At 44.0% G+C, this 17,490-nt stretch overlaps 1 long non-coding RNA gene across 1 annotated transcript; it reads right to left on the bottom strand.

Moving 5' to 3' along the window:
- Window positions 1-11,030: 11,030 nt before the first annotated feature.
- LOC141990088 (uncharacterized) lies at window positions 11,031-16,670 on the bottom strand. Its single transcript, XR_012640073.1, has 4 exons — window positions 16,237-16,670; window positions 15,113-15,214; window positions 14,891-14,933; window positions 11,031-11,749 (listed from the first exon to the last, which is right to left on the bottom strand). It is a non-coding gene; the product is annotated as an uncharacterized LOC141990088 (long non-coding RNA).
- Window positions 16,671-17,490: the final 820 nt, after the last annotated feature.

Here is a 17,490-nt window from a genome sequence, read left to right on the forward strand (position 1 = left end):
CAGTGCTTGCCATCCTACGTCAGCATAGGCTGAAACTCCTTTGGCAGCAATGCTTGTCCTGAAGTCCAGAGTCCTTTATTTATTTACTTCTTTACTATATGGTCTTCAGCTATAATTTTTGGCTGTAAATCTCCATTGTACTATTGATCTTTTTAAATGACTTATTCAAGGTAAATGAGTAAATTACTTCTTTTAGTCTTGTCTTTAATGTGGTGATTTCATCTCCGTACACAACAATGTAGGGAAATTGAATCAACACACTAAGGTACAGGAATAAAATAAATAATTTATTCATTGACCTTAATTTATTGGTGTAATTTCCCTACACTGTCGTCTACGGAAATGCAATCAATACATTTAAGGTACACGAATGAACGAATTAATTTACTCATTTACCTGGTATAAATTATTTTAAAAGATCAATAATAGAATGGACAGTTACATCCATAATTCTAGCAGAACTCCTCATTCTATTACAGATCATATTTAATGATTTATACAAAGTGAATGAATAAATTATCTAGTTTAGTCATGTACCTTTAAATATTGATTTCATTTCCATACACAACAGTGTACGAAAAGTAAATCAATAAATTTAAGGTACATGAATAATTAAATCATTAATTTACCCTAATTTATTGATAAATTAAGGTAAATGAATAAATTATTTAAATTATTAATGTGCCTCAGTGTGTTGATTTAATTGCACTAGACTGTTGGGTACGTTTTTTGTAAGGGCAAAAGAGTAGTGAAAGGTTAATGGAAAAAAATCATTGTGCTGTTGTCATGCAGTGACTATTCTGGGCATTCTGAGTTTCTGTACATACTCCATCCACCCCTCAATGACTGAATGTTTTCTAGGGGCATTTGAAGGTGACGTGTTTGTTCTACCTCATGTCATTGCATTGAGTAAATTTGCAGGATCATTTAAAGATATTTTGACTCAACCTCACTGTCCTGTAATTGCTGTAGTTGTGTGACATAAAACACTGAGGGGATATCATGATGAAATATTTTAAAGTTGAATAAATTGTTTATTTTTGAGAGGAACAATTTTGGTGATGACTTAAACAAATTGCAAAAGTTCACGGTTTTCCCCTTTGATTATTATACTTGGGGTAAGTCACAAACACAATGAAAATTCAATCAGTCACATCACTGCAACTGTCTCCAACATCAAACCTCCATCCCCATCCTCCCACAACAATAAATACATGTTCTAGGAACCCTGTTAATGTGGGATTCATACAGGTATACAATGTCACAAGCACATGCACAGAAAATCCTAGCAAGTGGAAAATCAGATAAAACAAGTAAAAAAGCACTTAAGCCAGATACCTATTTTGGCATGTACATTTTGTTACAGTAAAAGCAGATTTATAAAAATACCTGCTCCTTCAGCACAACTCAGATGTCATCCTCATTTGCTGCCAAGATGTGGGCACATAAGGCATCCTTCATTTATTTTTCTGCCTGGACCAGCATCGGTATGGAGTTGTGCAGGATTTGATTGCCTGTACTGGACTTGCATACCAGCAATGTCCTGAGCCTGCTCCATGTGGAAATACTCACCTTTAGCCTCACAGATGTTGTGCAGTAGGCCATGATCCTACTAACAGCATAGGCCACACTGGCACCCAGATGGATTTGTAGGCAATGCCATCTAGCCTTCAGCCTACCAAACGTGCACTCCACTACCATCTACAGCTGCGGAGCTGAAATTTGTTGGGATGGTGACAAATTGGTGTGGCCATACTGAATGAATGGTGTGAGAACATGGCTTGACATGACTGAACTGCGAAAGAGGATTCTGGGAGCAGAATCCTTCTCTTAGCATCAGGCCGATGCCAGAGGTGAAACTGACTGGCTCCATGCTGCGTATATGATCAATACTGATCTTTGGGTCAGCAAATATGTCCACTTGAAAGCAAACAACACGTGTAGAATATCCTGAGCAGCGCATGGGCTGACCGGGGCATCTCGACCCTGTTGAAGGACATCACTCAGGGGGCTGAAGTGAATGATTGATAAGGGAGTGAATGTGGGGTAACGTTCAGTTGGCACCACTCTGCAGTCTCCTCCTAAAAATATTAATTAGGTAAAAATTAGTAACTACACGCCCACTGTGCATGCTTTTAAGACGTGACTCCTTTGAGGAAAAAGAGTATACAGATCAAGCAAATTAAATTACTGTTGGGCTTCCTTAATTAATGCTTAAAGAAGCAATGCTGCTAAACAGAGTAGCCAAAACTCTGCTCCATGGGCTCGAGTAGAACTGTGAACCACAGGGGTCTCAAGGCAGCCAAGGCCTTGCCTCCAGGGAATCCGAGACAGACCAGAGGGCTGAGGAGACCAGACCTGGAGAGGCGAAGTAGTCTATAAAATTGGTAACCCACCTTCTCTGTTTGCCAAGCAGGAACTGCATGAGGCTAATGCAGGGCCTGTTTGTGTAAGTTTGTGAAAGAGAGACTCATTAAGGGGAATGTATAGCTCTTAATGTCTAACATAGGAGTTATGTGCTTGATATAATCCTTTATTGCTTGTGTAATTCCTTCTCAATAAACTGCTGTGCATTGAAAATAATTACTGTGGACTTTTTTTCACTAATATGACGGTAATCTGCTCTGCCGGGAGCCAGTAAAGATCCATTTCAGGGGTAGTAGCACTCCCTGTTGTCAACATTTGGTAGCAGAGGATGGTTTGCAGTCGTGTCTAAGTGAATAGGTCTTTAAACTGAATCAAACTTTTTATGAACTGGTTGCCTGTTAAGAACTTGGTATCCTGAATCATTGGTGTTAACCGACTAATTTAAATATTGTTCTGAATCAATTCTGACTTATATTAATTCTAGCTCAGAGGCCGGATTTAGTTACAGTATGAAGAGAGGAAAGTATACCGGTGAGCAGGGTTGTATTGGCCATTCTTGGAGTCAATGATGTTTCACAAATGTAGGCTGGGAAGGTTCATCGAACCGGAGGATGAGGGGGACACCCCGAAGCCTCTGGGTGTGGTTGATGAGTGTTTGTTAAGACAGGTGTTTAAAAGCTTGGGGTCTGATCCATGTCTGGCTGATGCAGTCCCCATGCTGCATGAGAAAGTTTTGGACAGCTTGCTGTTGCTGTATCAAAAGGGTTACACTCCTGAGAAAGCCCAAACAGCAGCACATGTCATCTGTGCTATGTATTGTGCTGTAGATAAGCTTGTAAAAGAGCAAGATGTTTTGGAACGTCAGCGAGATGTTGTGCAAGAAAGTTTGGAACAGGAATTGGAAAAACTAAAATTGCAGAATGAAAGCCTGAAACGTGACTTGCAAACTTCAGACGTGACTTGCAAACTGCTGTAGCACAAAATGTAACCGAGGCTCTGCAGATACCAGCTTTATCCCATAAATGTACAGGTGGAAGAGGAAGAGGAGCCCCTTCCAGGGCCTCCAGCAGCCCTGCCAGTAGTGATAGCAAAAATGCCTCAGCCTTCATGGCAAATACAAGAGGAAGTAAATTGTCCTCTGACCAAAACTAAAAAACAGGCACTGGCTAAACAAATGGATTCTTTTTGACTAAGAGAACATGTTTGTCTTGGCTGTTGGAATACATGGTTAGAAAACATTTAGATCTTGAATATTTAAGAGAACTGATAATAACTTGTGCTGGCCCTACAGAAGGAATGGCTTTGTTGGCAGAAATTGAGGCAAAGTTAAACAAAGGTGACAGATACTGTGTTATCCAGAAGGCAGCCCGATACTTTCTTACCACCTCTGAATTGAAAAGGACAGCTTTGTTGATACATCAGAAGGAAGGAGAATCTGTTATGGCTTATTGTACTAGGTTGTTGTTGGTATGCTCTCTGGCTGAAATTGAGGAGAAACAGCTGACGGATTTCATCTATGATGGTTTAAGGAAACCTATTAAGTTGTTCATTGGATCCTGGATGAATTTAGATCAGGTTGGATGGATTAAAGTAGCTCGGGAGGCAGAAAGGGTAGTAAGTGGAGCAGGTAGTTCTTCTCGGAAAGTGATTAGTGAGGCTCCATACAGCAATCAAGCAGGCTATAATGGCTCCAACCACACGGATATGGGATGTGGTAGTTGCAGTGAAATAGGATAAGGCCGAGGACGGTATGGTAGGAGATGTGGAGTGTTTAGTGGGGGATCATTGCGAGCAGAGGTATGGGCTCAACCTCAGGAAAGAGGGGCAGATATGGCCCGTTTGGATGGGCAACCTCTGGGAGACTTTGCTAGCTGCTGTAAGTAATTTGATGGCAAGGACTAGATCACAGTCAATGCTGCAACCAGGAGTTAAGGCTGTTGAGACCGTGGGAACAGGTACAGAAGATTGGCTGGTGAATTCTTATGGCTTGTTATCCCCGGAACTGGCTCAGATGAAATTGGCAGCTCCCTGTCAGGGTGGCTCCACATTTCAGTAAAAATGCCTTGCCCTTAGCAACCCCTGTCCCCAGAGGTAAATGTTAGTAGCCCAATTACAGCCCCACATAACTGGTAAATCTTACATGGAAGAGGGGACAGAAGGAAACATATAATGGTTGCTGGCATTAATTAATACAGGAGCAAAGGCAACTTTAAGTATTAAAACACCTGCCGTGGGCAGTAGATCAAACTAAATTTTAAATAAATACAGTGATTTGTAAAAGCATAACTGAAAAAGCTATATTAAAAGTAGATATGGTACAACTGGAAAAGTGAACGATTAATTTGGCGGAAAGGCTGGTTGTGAAGAAAGAGACGTAAATAATCAGGTGGTTTCAGAAGGATTAAGAAAGTGAGCCTGTAAAGCTATGGCAGCTGTGTCACACAATAAGTGGATATGGGAATTTCTCATGGGTTGGGCTAAAAAGAAAAGGCAGTGATAAAGATAGTGGGGAAAAATGTATAAAGCCAGCTCCTCAGTATTCCTATCCAGCAGAAACTGTTCCCCACATTAAAAAAACCTGTTGCAGGCATAGGCGCCAAGTTCTCATGGCGTTGGTGGGTGCTCATGCCCCCCGGCCCCGCCCGCATCCCAACCCCTTCCCCCAAAGTCCCCACCCCAACTCCGCCCCCTCCCCGCCCCTATTGGACCTCTCCCCAAATCCCAGCCCCGCCTCCTCCCCTGAGCGTGCTGCGTTCCCCCTTCTTCCCCCTCCCTCCCAGCTGTTTCGTGACTGCAAACGATGGGAGGAAGGGGGAAAAAGCAGGCATGCGGCATGCTCGCGGAGGAGGCGGAGCGGAGGTGGAGGTGAGCTGGGGCGGGGGAGGAGCTGCCGGTGGATGCAGAGCACCCACCAGTTTTTCCTGACAGGTGTTCCAGCCCCAGAGCACCCACGGAGTCGGCGCCTATGGTTACAGGATCTAAAAGCACAAGGGAGAGTAGTAAAGTGTCAAAGCCCCTGCAATTCTCCAATCTGGCTTGTACAGAAATCGGATGCCAAATGACATCCCATGATTATATTATAAAAATATAATTGTAAATTTACCCTTGTAGCCAACCTTGCAACTATAATGGCCAGAGCTAAATGGTTCTCTGTACTGAATTTATTTGTTAATTGTTTCTTTGTTATGTTATTAACCTCTTTGAATTAATAACAGGCTAAATGATAAGAACTCCTGAGTTCCTGTTAACACCAAAGAAACAAATGCCGGAGCAGGTACAGAAGAAGATCTGGGTATCAAATTTGATGCAAACATTGGAAAACATTTGGCCAGAGAAATCAGCACAAACAAAAGGAAGAGCCAAAGGAATAATTAAAATAGTGATGAAAAATAGAAAACACAGTGATGCTTAAAACTGGTAAAACCTTTGTAAAATAAACCCTATTTAAAGAAAACCCTTTCCAGTTAACAGTTAAGTATATGGCCAATCCCGTGGCAGTTTTAGTAACCACTCCGGATGGAGACGTGTAAAAATATTCTGATCAAATCCAATGATACTTGCCAAGGAACTAAATATAACAATTTTCAGAAATGAATGCACAGTATGTACTAACCAGGTCCGGTCAGAGGCCTTGTGTGTTTTGTTTTTGTTTTGTTTGCTTATGTTTTTTCGGGTTAATCTATACATTTATGGAACCAAGAAGTATGCTGTGAAATTTGCTATGGCTTGTTGACGATGTGATTACTAGACCTGTCTGTGCTACAGGATTCCATCTGAAGAATAAGCCAGAAGATTGTTAAGTTACCTACATTTCAGTACAATGAGCACCCTTCTTAGGGGCACAAGCATAAAAACAGGCTGAGTCAAACTAAAGGTCCATCTAGGCCAGCACCCTGTCTTTTAACAATGACCAATGCCAGCTGTGTCAGAGAAAATGAACAGAACAGGCAATGATCAAGTAATCATTGCAGCCCATTCCCAGCTTCTGGCAAACAGAAGCCAGGGGCACCATCCCTGCCCCTCTTGGCTAATAGCCTCTATTAATTTATCTCTTCCTTTTATTTAATACCTGCTGCTTAGCGATCTTAATTGGTAACCCCTAGTTCTTGTGTTATAAAAAAGCAGTAAACAACACTTTCTTATTTACGTTCTCAACAACAGTCAGGATTTCATAGACCTCTATTGTATTCCCCCTTTAGTTTTCTCTTTTCCAAGTTGGAGAGTCCCCGTCTTGTTAATCTTTTCTTATATAAAGTTGTTCCAGACCCCCGATTATTTTTGTTGCTTTTTTTTCCTGTGCTTTTTTTTTTCAGATATGGCTGTTGCACATTAAGTGAGTGTTTTTAGGGATCTATATACACAATGATTCCAGAACCTCTTTGGGGGGGGGGAGTAGCAGCTAATTTAGACCCCATTCTTTTCTATGTATAGGTGGAATTATGTTGTTCCAGCATACATTACTTTGCATTTGTCAGCATTGAATTTCATCGGCTTAGTCACCCAGTTTTGTAAGACCCCTTTGCAACTCTTTAAAGTCTGTTTTGGACTTGACTATCTTGACGTTTTGTATCATCCGCAAATTTTTGCCACTTCATTGTTTGTTTTCTTTTTTATAGATCATTTAATAGTACTGCCTTTTCCCAGTACAGACCTCTGAAAACACCACTGTTTACCTCTCTCCATTCTAAAAACTAACCAGTTATTCTTGCCTTTTGTCTCTTATCTTTTAACCAGTTATTAATTCATAAAGGACTTTCTCTCTTATCCTATAACAGATCACCTTCCCTAAAAACCTTCAATACGCGTTCTATATCCTTGTTAATCCTCTCAAAGAATTCTAGTAAACTAATCTTTACTATAATTTCTTAACTGTAAAGATGAATGCAAATTTCTTTCGTTCTTCTATATTGACTTTATTCTTCTTGAGTGTTCCAAGGTGCTAAGGAGACCTTAATTACCCAGTGGCCTCACTGGATGTGTAGTAGGCTTCCTGCTTTAGATATACTATCAGTATAGGAAAATCTCAAAATCCGAAAGCAGCCTCCAGGCTTAATTCTCTGAGGAGGGGAAAGTTTTTAAAAAAGCTTTTGGAAAGTCTAAATTCCAGTATTGGGATAGATCAAAGTCCTCTCCAGAGTAAGCCTTACTGTAGGCAACAACTTGAAGCCAACCTCTGCAAAAAGTCCTGTATAAAAGTCATGTTAGAGTTGTTTCCCTGTTAATGTTTACTCTAGCAGCATTTATTTCACTAGGATCAAAGGGAGAAAAAAAGGCTACAAGAAAGAAAAGTAAAAGGGAATAAAAGAAATTTCTATCCAGACAACTGATTTTCCAGTACAAAAACTCTCCACAACTCAATAAAGGAATATCAAGTTGCTAAACCCGGTAAAGGGGATGATAAAAAGGAAGAATGTGGAAGATGGGGAAATCTGGTACTCTATGGTAACAGAATCTGTCATTCCCTTTGAGGCCATAAAAGATACTCAGGGAATGTGACAGGTTTCAGAGTAGCAGCCGTGTTAGACATTCCATGTACCAAATAAGGCATGCATTTCTGTGTGGGTACAAGGATTAACATCCAAGATATTAACACAAGGGTTCAGAAAAACATGCTTTAGTAGTTAAGAGGGAATATAATCCAAATAACAAAAGGTGTTTAGGGACCTCAAGTGTAACAAATGGTGCATATGTATTGAAGGCCAAAGTATCCCAAGCAATTAATACCAAAACTGGGGAATTGTGGGACCCACATACATCACATAAAGAAACCCCTCAGACACATGAACACCATCAGGAAAAAGCACCCCAAGAATATATCATTCAAGGGGCTTGATTTTAAAATAAAACTAAAATTCCAGGCATAAATATAGGATCAACTGTAAAATTGTATAACATCACTGAGAATATGGAAATGTGTCTAATTGGTGCACACAGAACACATGTTTACTGGGGTATGGTAATAAATCTGTATTTAAAGTGTCCAAACAAAAGTACCCTAACAGAAATATGCTTTAAGATGCCATACCTCATATGGGGACAATATGTAATATATGGGAGGATAAACATGATAACCAAATCAACATAAGAACAACACAATGTTCCTAAACGTATAAAATGGTTAATTCCAGATTATAATCATAGTGTATATATACACAACGCATCTAAATTTAAGATTTCTGTAATCTTAGTCCCTAAGGAGTAGTTAATCAACAGTCTGTCACAGAATCACCAGGCTAATGCTCTAAAACTGCTCTCTAAAAAGCCAGTCAAAACCCTGGTAAGGCATGCCGCCCCTCACACAGTTGCCGGGGCAAAAAAGCTTAAGTGGCCTTGGCCTTCCTGTGTCTGACCTTGGGGCATTTGGCATCCCCACAGAGAGTTTGCCTGGGTGTGGCTCCCGGGGAAGCAAAAGGACCCTGAGCTTCAACTCCGTAGTCAGCTGTAACTCTCAGCCAACATTGTAAAACAGAGGGTTTATCAGGTACACAACGTGGAATGGACTTGTTGGCATGGGAATCGGTAACTTTTAGGCAAGTCCATCTTGGACTCCCCATCTCTATCCCAACCACAAACTGCCCAGCTTCTAGCGACCCGACCTTCAACACACCCATTGCCCCTCCTCCTGGTCTTTGACTCAATTCCCAGGTAAAGTGTCAACTGGTTGCATCCCCCCTCCTAGGTTTTAGGTTATGAAGAGAACCTTCTATAGCTTACGTTCAGGCAACTGGAGTAGCCTTATCTGCCCCCCAGTGTCTTAGCAAGTCACACGCCCTTCTTCCTACCACCTAAGCATTAGTGCAACACACAGAAAAACTAAGGCACCACACAGTATTTATGTAAACAGTTGAAACTCACATAGACTCACAACAAAAAGTGTACCCAGTAATACATGGCAGCACCTAAAAAATAAAACAGGGTACTATAAAATAGAATCATAGAATCATAGAATATCAGGGTTGGAAGGGACCCCAGAAGGTCATCTAGTCCAACCCCCTGCTCGAAGCAGGACCAATTCCCAGTTAAATCATCCCAGCCAGGGCTTTGTCAAGCCTGACCTTAAAAACCTCTAAGGAAGGAGATTCTACCACCTCCCTAGGTAACGCATTCCAGTGTTTCACCACCCTCTTAGTGAAAAAGTTTTTCCTAATATCCAATCTAAACCTCCCCCATTGCAACTTGAGACCATTACTCCTCGTTCTGTCATCTGCTACCATTGAGAACAGTATAGAGCCATCCTCTTTGGAACCCCCTTTCAGGTAGTTGAAAGCAGCTATCAAATCCCCCCTCATTCTTCTCTTCTGCAGACTAAACAATCCCAGCTCCCTCAGCCTCTCCTCATAAGTCATGTGCTCTAGACCCCTAATCATTTTTGTTGCCCTTCGCTGGACTCTCTCCAATTTATCCACATCCTTCTTGTAGTGTGGGGCCCAAAACTGGACACAGTACTCCAGATGAGGCCTCACCAGTGTCGAATAGAGGGGAACGATCACATCCCTCGATCTGCTCGCTATGCCCCTACTTATACATCCCAAAATGCCATTGGCCTTCTTGGCAACAAGGGCACACTGTTGACTCATATCCAGCTTCTCGTCCACTGTCACCCCTAGGTCCTTTTCCGCAGAACTGCTGCCTAGCCATTCGGTCCCTAGTCTGTAGCGGTGCATTGGATTCTTCCATCCTAAGTGCAGGACCCTGCACTTATCCTTATTGAACCTCATCAGATTTCTTTTGGCCCAATCCTCCAATTTGTCTAGGTCCTTCTGTATCCTATCCCTCCCCTCCAGCGTATCTACCACTCCTCCCAGTTTAGTATCATCTGCAAATTTGCTGAGAGTGCAATCCACACCATCCTCCAGATCATTTATGAAGATATTGAACAAAACCGGCCCCAGGACCGACCCCTGGGGCACTCCACTTGACACCGGCTGCCAACTAGACATGGAGCCATTTATCACTACCCGTTGAGCCCGACAATCTAGCCAGCTTTCTACCCACCTTATAGTGCATTCATCCAGCCCATACTTCTTTAACTTGCTGACAAGAATACTGTGGGAGACCGTGTCAAAAGCTTTGCTAAAGTCAAGAAACAATACATCCACTGCTTTCCCTTCATCCACAGAACCAGTAATCTCATCATAAAAGGCGATTAGATTAGTCAGGCATGACCTTCCCTTGGTGAATCCATGCTGAGTACCAAAACGAAATGGATTATAGTAAATACCCAAAGTGAAATGGAAATAAATAATAGGAGCCCAGTAAAAACAGGGCACCTTAATCACAGAAGGAAATTGGAATTTGGAATGGAAAGGAGGTAACCTCACCATGACTTTACAGTGGAACAATGGTTGGTGGGAATTATATAAAATAAACCAAGATATATGTTGGCATCAAAAGGAAAAGGGTACTGTAGTAATAAATAACCTGGTTTATGGACCAAGGGATGTCGTGTACTCATGGAGATATAACTCATTTCCAGTACGAACAATATCAATGGCACCCTCAGATAACTAAAACCTTTATGACTTACCCTAAATTAACATTGCCAAATTTAAGGGAAATAGAGTGAAATAATACAGATTGGGATATGAAAATACAAACTAATCAAGGCACACTACACCAAATAGAATGGTCAACTTGACTGATAATATCTGTAAATTGTGTGCTTGCTCGAAAATATAAAATTGTTGAAAAAGCTGTAGAAAAAAATAAGATCTCAAATGTGTACTTGGTTTAATGTTGCATGTCAAGTAACAGCATGGAATAGAGTTAAATGGGCAATGTTATTTTGAATTTCTGAAACTGCAACATTATTCCTTGTATGTTTCTGTTTTGAGTATCAGATGTGTAAGCAATATAAAAAAAAAACCTTTGCAAAAAAATAAAATTAAGTTGTTGAATTATGCTACTAAAATCCAGAAAAGAAGACACATGATGTAATAGTTAGCATACAAAGTGTGGGTATGACTGATGTGATATTACAGTTATTTTTGGTAATTGAATATCGAATGGGGGACTGTTGGGATGGTGCTGAATTGGTGTGGCCATACTGAATGAATGGCTTGACATGAACTGAGAACATGGCTTGACATGACTGAACTGCGAAAGAGGATTCTGGGAGCAGAATCCTTCTCTTAGCATCAGGCCGATGCCAGAGGTGAAACTGACTGGCTCCATGCTGCGTGTATGATCAATACTGATCTTTGGGTCAGCAAATATGTCCACTTGAAAGCAAACAACACGTGTAGAATATCCTGAGTGGAGCATGGGTTGACCGGGACATCTCGACCCTGTTGAAGGACATCACTCAGGGCGCTGAAGTGAATGATTGATAAGGGAGTGAATGTGGGGTAACGTTCAGTTGGCACCACTCTGCAGTCTCCTCCTAAAAATATTAATTAGGTAAAAATTAGTAACTACACGCCCACTGCGCATGCTTTTAAGACATGACTCCTTTGAGGAAAAAGAGTATACAGATCAAGCAAATTAAATTACTGTTGGGCTTCCTTAATTAATGCTTAAAGAAGCAATGCTGCTAAACAGAGTAGCCAAAACTCTGCTCCATGGGCTCGTCCCTTGGCCTGTGCCGCTTCCCGCAGCCCCCATTGGCCTGGAGTGGCAAACCGCAGCCAGTGGGAGCTGTGATTGGCCGAACCTGCGGACGTGGCAGGTAAACAAACTGGTCTGGCAGGTCAGGGGCTTTCCCTGAACAAGCGGCGGACCGGCTTTGAGAACCACTGCTCTATAAAATTGGTAACCACCTTCTCTGTTTGCCAAGCAGGAACTGCGTGAGGCTAGTGCAGGGCCTGTTTGTGTATGTTTGTGAAAGAGAGACTCTTTAAGGGGAATGTATAGCTCTTAATGTCTAACATAGGAGTTATGTGCTTGATATAATCCTTTATTGCTTGTGTAATTCCTTCTCAATAAACTACTGTTCATTGAAAATAATTACTGTGGACCTTTTTCACTGGTATGACAGTAATATGCTCTGCCGGGAGGCAGTAAAGATCCATTTCAGGGGTAGTAGCACCCCCTGTTTTCAACAAAATTGAACCCTGATGTTAGGGTACGCTTTCATGAGCCAAGAGATGTGCGAGGTCCTCCAGGATAACAGTTGGCACAGATTCACTGTTCATAACAGTATAATTTATGTGGAAGAAGCAGGGCCGGCTCTAGGATTTTTGCCGCCCCAAGCAAAAAAATGTTTGGCCGCCCCCACTTTTTTTCGTGCCGCCCCCGGCTCTGCCCCAACTCCGCCCCTTCCCAACCCCTTCCCCACATCCCCAGCCGCGCCTCTTCTCCCGGGCGTGCCGAATTTCCGCCCCCCCCAACCCTCCACCCTAGCTCACCTCCGCTCCACCTGCTCCCCTGAACACGCCGCCGCTCCATTTCTCCCCCCTCCCTCTCAGGCGAGGGAGGGGCAGCGCGTCCAGGGGAGCAGGCGGAGCGGAGGTGCGCGAGGGTGGGGAGGGGGAGCGCAGGAAGTAACGGGGGGTGCGGATAGAGGAACCGCTCCCTCCCCCGCTCGCCTCCACTCCACCACCACTGCCTCCCCCAAGCGCACGCTGCTCGGCTTCTCCTCCCTCCCAGGCTTGCCACGCGAAACAGCTGTTTGGCGCGCAGCAAGCCGGGGGGGAAGGGGGAGAAGCGGAGCAGCGGCGGCGCTCTCAGGGGAGCAGGCGGAGGCGAAGCAGAGGCGAGCTGGGGCGGCGGGGGCACATTTCTAGGGGCGGCATGGCCGGCGCCGGAATGCCGCCCCTAGAAATGTGCCACCCCAAGCACCTGCTTGTTTTGCTGGTGCCTAGAGCCGGCCCTGGGAAGAAGGTCCCTGCTTTCTCCTTCAGGTACAAGCCAGATCGCCTCAGAACCCTGGCATCATGTGTCTTTCCTATACTGCCAACGTTAGTGATCATGAACCTGCCTCTGTGCTTGACCAAAGCCCTGAAGAACAATGGAATAGTACCCTTTGTGGTTCATGTACTCACTTGCCCCATCTGGCAGGCAAACCATGGGCACTTGAGTGCCATCAGTGGCCCCACCACAGTTTGGGAACCCGATCTTCTGAAAGCCAGCTCTTATTTCAGGCACATTTCTTAGGCCCACAGAGGTAAACCCCAGTGTTAATCACAAACCTCTGCTACCACACCCCCAACAGTTGACTTGCCAACACCAAAATGGTTCACTGCAGACATGTAGCTGGCTGGGGTAGCCAGCTTCCACAGGGCAATAGCAGCCCACTTCTGTACCGACAAAGCTTCTTTCAGTGGACGGTTCTTGCACTGGAGTGTTGTTGCAAGTTCCTCCCATAGATCCATGTGGGTCATGCAGAAGTTCTGGAGCCACTGCTGGCCATCCCAAGACTGCCATACAATGTGATCCCACCACCCCATGCTAGTTCTCCTGCACCAGAAGCAAAGGTAAACCCAAAGGGGATTCCACATGGCAACAGCAGCATTCCTCAAGCTTGTGCAATCTGTTATGACTGAACTCTCTTCACCCTCCAAGTCTTGCTGCCTTCAGTGTGTCAAAAACTGCTCCTGAAATGCTATCCAGCATCTCACCTAGCACCTACCCCACTGCATAAACATTTTACTCTCAAGAAGGAGCAGGAGCTGCTCATCCAATAGATTCATGGCTTTGACCCACTGTTGAACGGACAGAAATGAGGAGTGACCTCATCTGGAAGAGCCACTGCTAAATGTGAAGGCAGGGAAAATCTCTCTTCTTCACAGGGGTCCAGGAATGACAGAATCATATTACCCACAACACACCACCACAAACTGGTTCCTAGAGTATCCACATCTGATGCAAAGAACCTGCGATATGCTCCCTAAAATGGTAGCTCTCAGCTCGTGTCCCTAGAGTAGCAGTGTGGATGTGGATAAATAGGGTTCTATGCATGCCCTGCACAGCAAATGTGGACTCTAGGGTGGGTTTGCCTGGCTTGCTCCTGCATGCACATGGTCCAGGGCATGAGCACGCATACAGTGTAGACATACCTTTAGTCTCTATCTGCCTCCATTCCTCTTCTGTTTAAAAAAAGGGGCAGGGATAATAGTATTTCTCTACTTTAGTGGGGTGTTGTGAAGACAAATGAATATGCTCAAATGCTATGTTAATGGGGGCCATATAAGTATCTAAGATGAATAGATAAAGAAGGGAAGGGGTGAAAGAAACAACAAAGGAGAACACAACTCTTCCATATATGGGTGTCCCATTCAGAAAGGAAATCCCTATAATAGTATAAATTTCCTCATGCTTAAGCAATGAGTGGGTTGCCTGATGACCCTGTATTAACACTCAAGTCTTACTGTCTAACAGATGTCTTGTTCTAGGGACAGAGATGGTAACAGGCCAGCAAGGGGTTGACCCCTCCCTATGCCCTTTCCTGTCAAATAATAGATTCTGATCAGTATGCATAAACACCTGCAATAATTGGTAAAAGTCTGTCCTACGTCTGCCTGATGACAAGATCACATGCTTAGCCTCCAGGTAAGTAGGCCATATTGAATGATAATGATCTTACCTGTACTTTACCTTGGGGTAAAAGTGGCCAGTTGCCTCCCAATCTGCCAAGAATAAAGAGAAATGTCAGCGGGGGAATTCTCCCTGGAATTCAACCATGACATCAGATGGTTGGTACCTCTCCTGTTAGAAGTGCCAAGTGTCTTCTGTTTTTCCTTTGACCAGCAGTACTCAACACTCAGCCTCATGTTACAATCCAGAGTATCAAGTCTATGAAGCTCACCTACACACGTTATCTTCCCCCAACTACTGGACCAATGCACCTTCTCGTTGCCGTCATTGTAGAGTCCCTTCCTTCTCCTGCTCCAGGATCTCCAGCTGCTGACTGCAAGAGAGAACAGATGTCTCTTGTATCCTCGTGTAGCAGTCAGTCATGTTCTCAGTTCTTTTACTAATGAGAGAGACAGACAGATGCTGGGAAGTTGAAGATAAGCAGAGGCTGTGTCTGTCACCTGCTTGAAGGGACTTGGCTTTTATCATCATCACTATCTGCCTGTCTTTGTCCATGGAGAAGCTTTTTGTGGATTTTTGGAACAGTCTTCCCATCTCCTGAGGTACCTTCTGTTCCCAGTCTCTCTGGAGTAATTTGTGCCTTGTGACTGACAATGTAGGGCAGTGGGTCCAACCTTATCAGCCAGTAGCCCCACATATTATTTCAATGTGCTAAGGAACCACAGCTCACCTTCAAGCTGCCTTTCCCACCCCACCCTGCACCCTCTCTAGCTCCTTCTCTCTCCTAAGTTCTTGTGAAATTGAACTGGGAGCCTAAAAGCAGCTCCTAACTTGGGTTCCTAACTCCAAACTGTGGGCTCAGAACAGCAGCTCAGAGGTTGCTTTGTACTTCATTCCCCTTGTAATTGTAACCCTTCTGCCCGTCAGAGTTGGCAGCAACAAGGGCCGGGTTCAATATCTAGGGGATCCATTCCAATAACACAATGCAAACCGGCTCGAGCCCCCACCCAGTGACCTGGGACAAATATATATACCACCTCCACTGGGCGCCTCCAAGAGGCAATACTTCCCCTCTCACAAGCACATAGTCTGAGTGTAGCAAAAAGCCTTTTAATAACAGAGAGAAACAATGTGGCATTATGTTGGGGAAACACCACCAACAGGATTCATAACACAACCCATGAGCAAAAAAAAACCCACCCCAAGCAAATTGGGGCATGCCCCCTTCCCTTTGGTTCTTGAGTCCAGCAACCCCCAATCACCCAAAGTCCCAAAAGTCCAATGATCCAAAAGTCTCTGTCCCTGGTCAGGGCAGCCCCAGAGTTCGAAAGTTTATCTGCGGAGCTTTACCTCCCACCCTGGGTGGAGATGGGACGGGGGTAAGAGGCACCTTACATGATCTGAAGCTGACCGCCCCACAGCTCCATAGGCCTTCGCTCCGCTCCGCCAGCTGCCCCACGAACTCCTTCGCTCAGCTCCGCTCCGCAGCCCACAAGCAGCTCCCGCCGTCCTACGAACTGCTCCACCAGCCTGTCCACAAGGCACTCCAGCCGTCCCACAAACTGCTCCACGATATATCTTCAGGCTCCCCCACTACTTAACACAATGCTCAGTGATTTCAGCTCTTAGTCAGTTCAGCTCTTTGGTGAATTCAGCTTGTAGTAGGGGAGCCTCAGTGCTGGTGCACTATTAGCCCAAAGTGAGCTCAGCAGCCTGTAACTAGACTTCTAATGAAATCAAAATTAGCTCTGATATTCCACAGTGGAGAGAGGAGGAATGCAATTAGCATGTAAGGCCCTCACCAAGGGGTCCATGCCACCAAGTGTTAATACTTGTCCCCAACCTCTCTCCATTCACACAGTTTTGGAACCCATGACCCTTGCCTAGCGAGTGCTACTTAGTTGATGGTGAGTCCCTCCATCATAACAAAAGGCCAAGTACAGTTCCAAGCACAGTTCCCATAATCAGGGTAATAACAATTTATTCTTCCTGCCCCAATAACAGAGACGCTGGGGATCCCACAGCAGCCGAAGTGACCATTTGGGCAGCTATGGCCTCAGTCTAGGCGGGGTGGGTGTGCCTATGCAAATGAGATCAGCCCCTGAAGTTTTTTTCCACAACTTGCCACACCTCACCACCAGATGTCAGGGTGGAGCTCATCCTGACACTGTTACATAATCAAATGCAAATTTCCTTCTTAACACAGTCTCCCTTAAGGGTCACAATTAAGAGCCTTGAGGGCTCCAAGGGGCCTTTGGTCCAGAGGTTGGACACTTCTGATCTAGGGCAAGTTGCTCAGATAATGGGATAAATAAAGTACTAAAATATCTGAATCCCTACTTAACAGAGGTCACATCAAAGAGCCCAGAAGCTGGGTCATGGGCCTGGAATGCCTCGACCCTTAAGAGGCCAGAAATCAAGACACACAACTACCTCACTGCTGCTTTCTCTGTTATTGAAGTTCTCACTAACAAAGAAAAAAACAGGAGGTTTTGTTTCCATGACCTAGCGTGCTCTCTCTCGCTCTCGTTTCTTTATTTTTTTAATTGCATCATAAAACCCATTTGTAGTTAAACAGAGCACTGTAGGTCTGTCAATACACAAACCAACCTTCCAGTTTATTATTAAATCTAAGCAAATAATTTGAGA

The sequence above is a fragment of the Natator depressus genome, chromosome 6 (assembly GCF_965152275.1).
Source record: "Natator depressus isolate rNatDep1 chromosome 6, rNatDep2.hap1, whole genome shotgun sequence".
NCBI classification, from domain to species: domain Eukaryota; kingdom Metazoa; phylum Chordata; order Testudines; family Cheloniidae; genus Natator; species Natator depressus.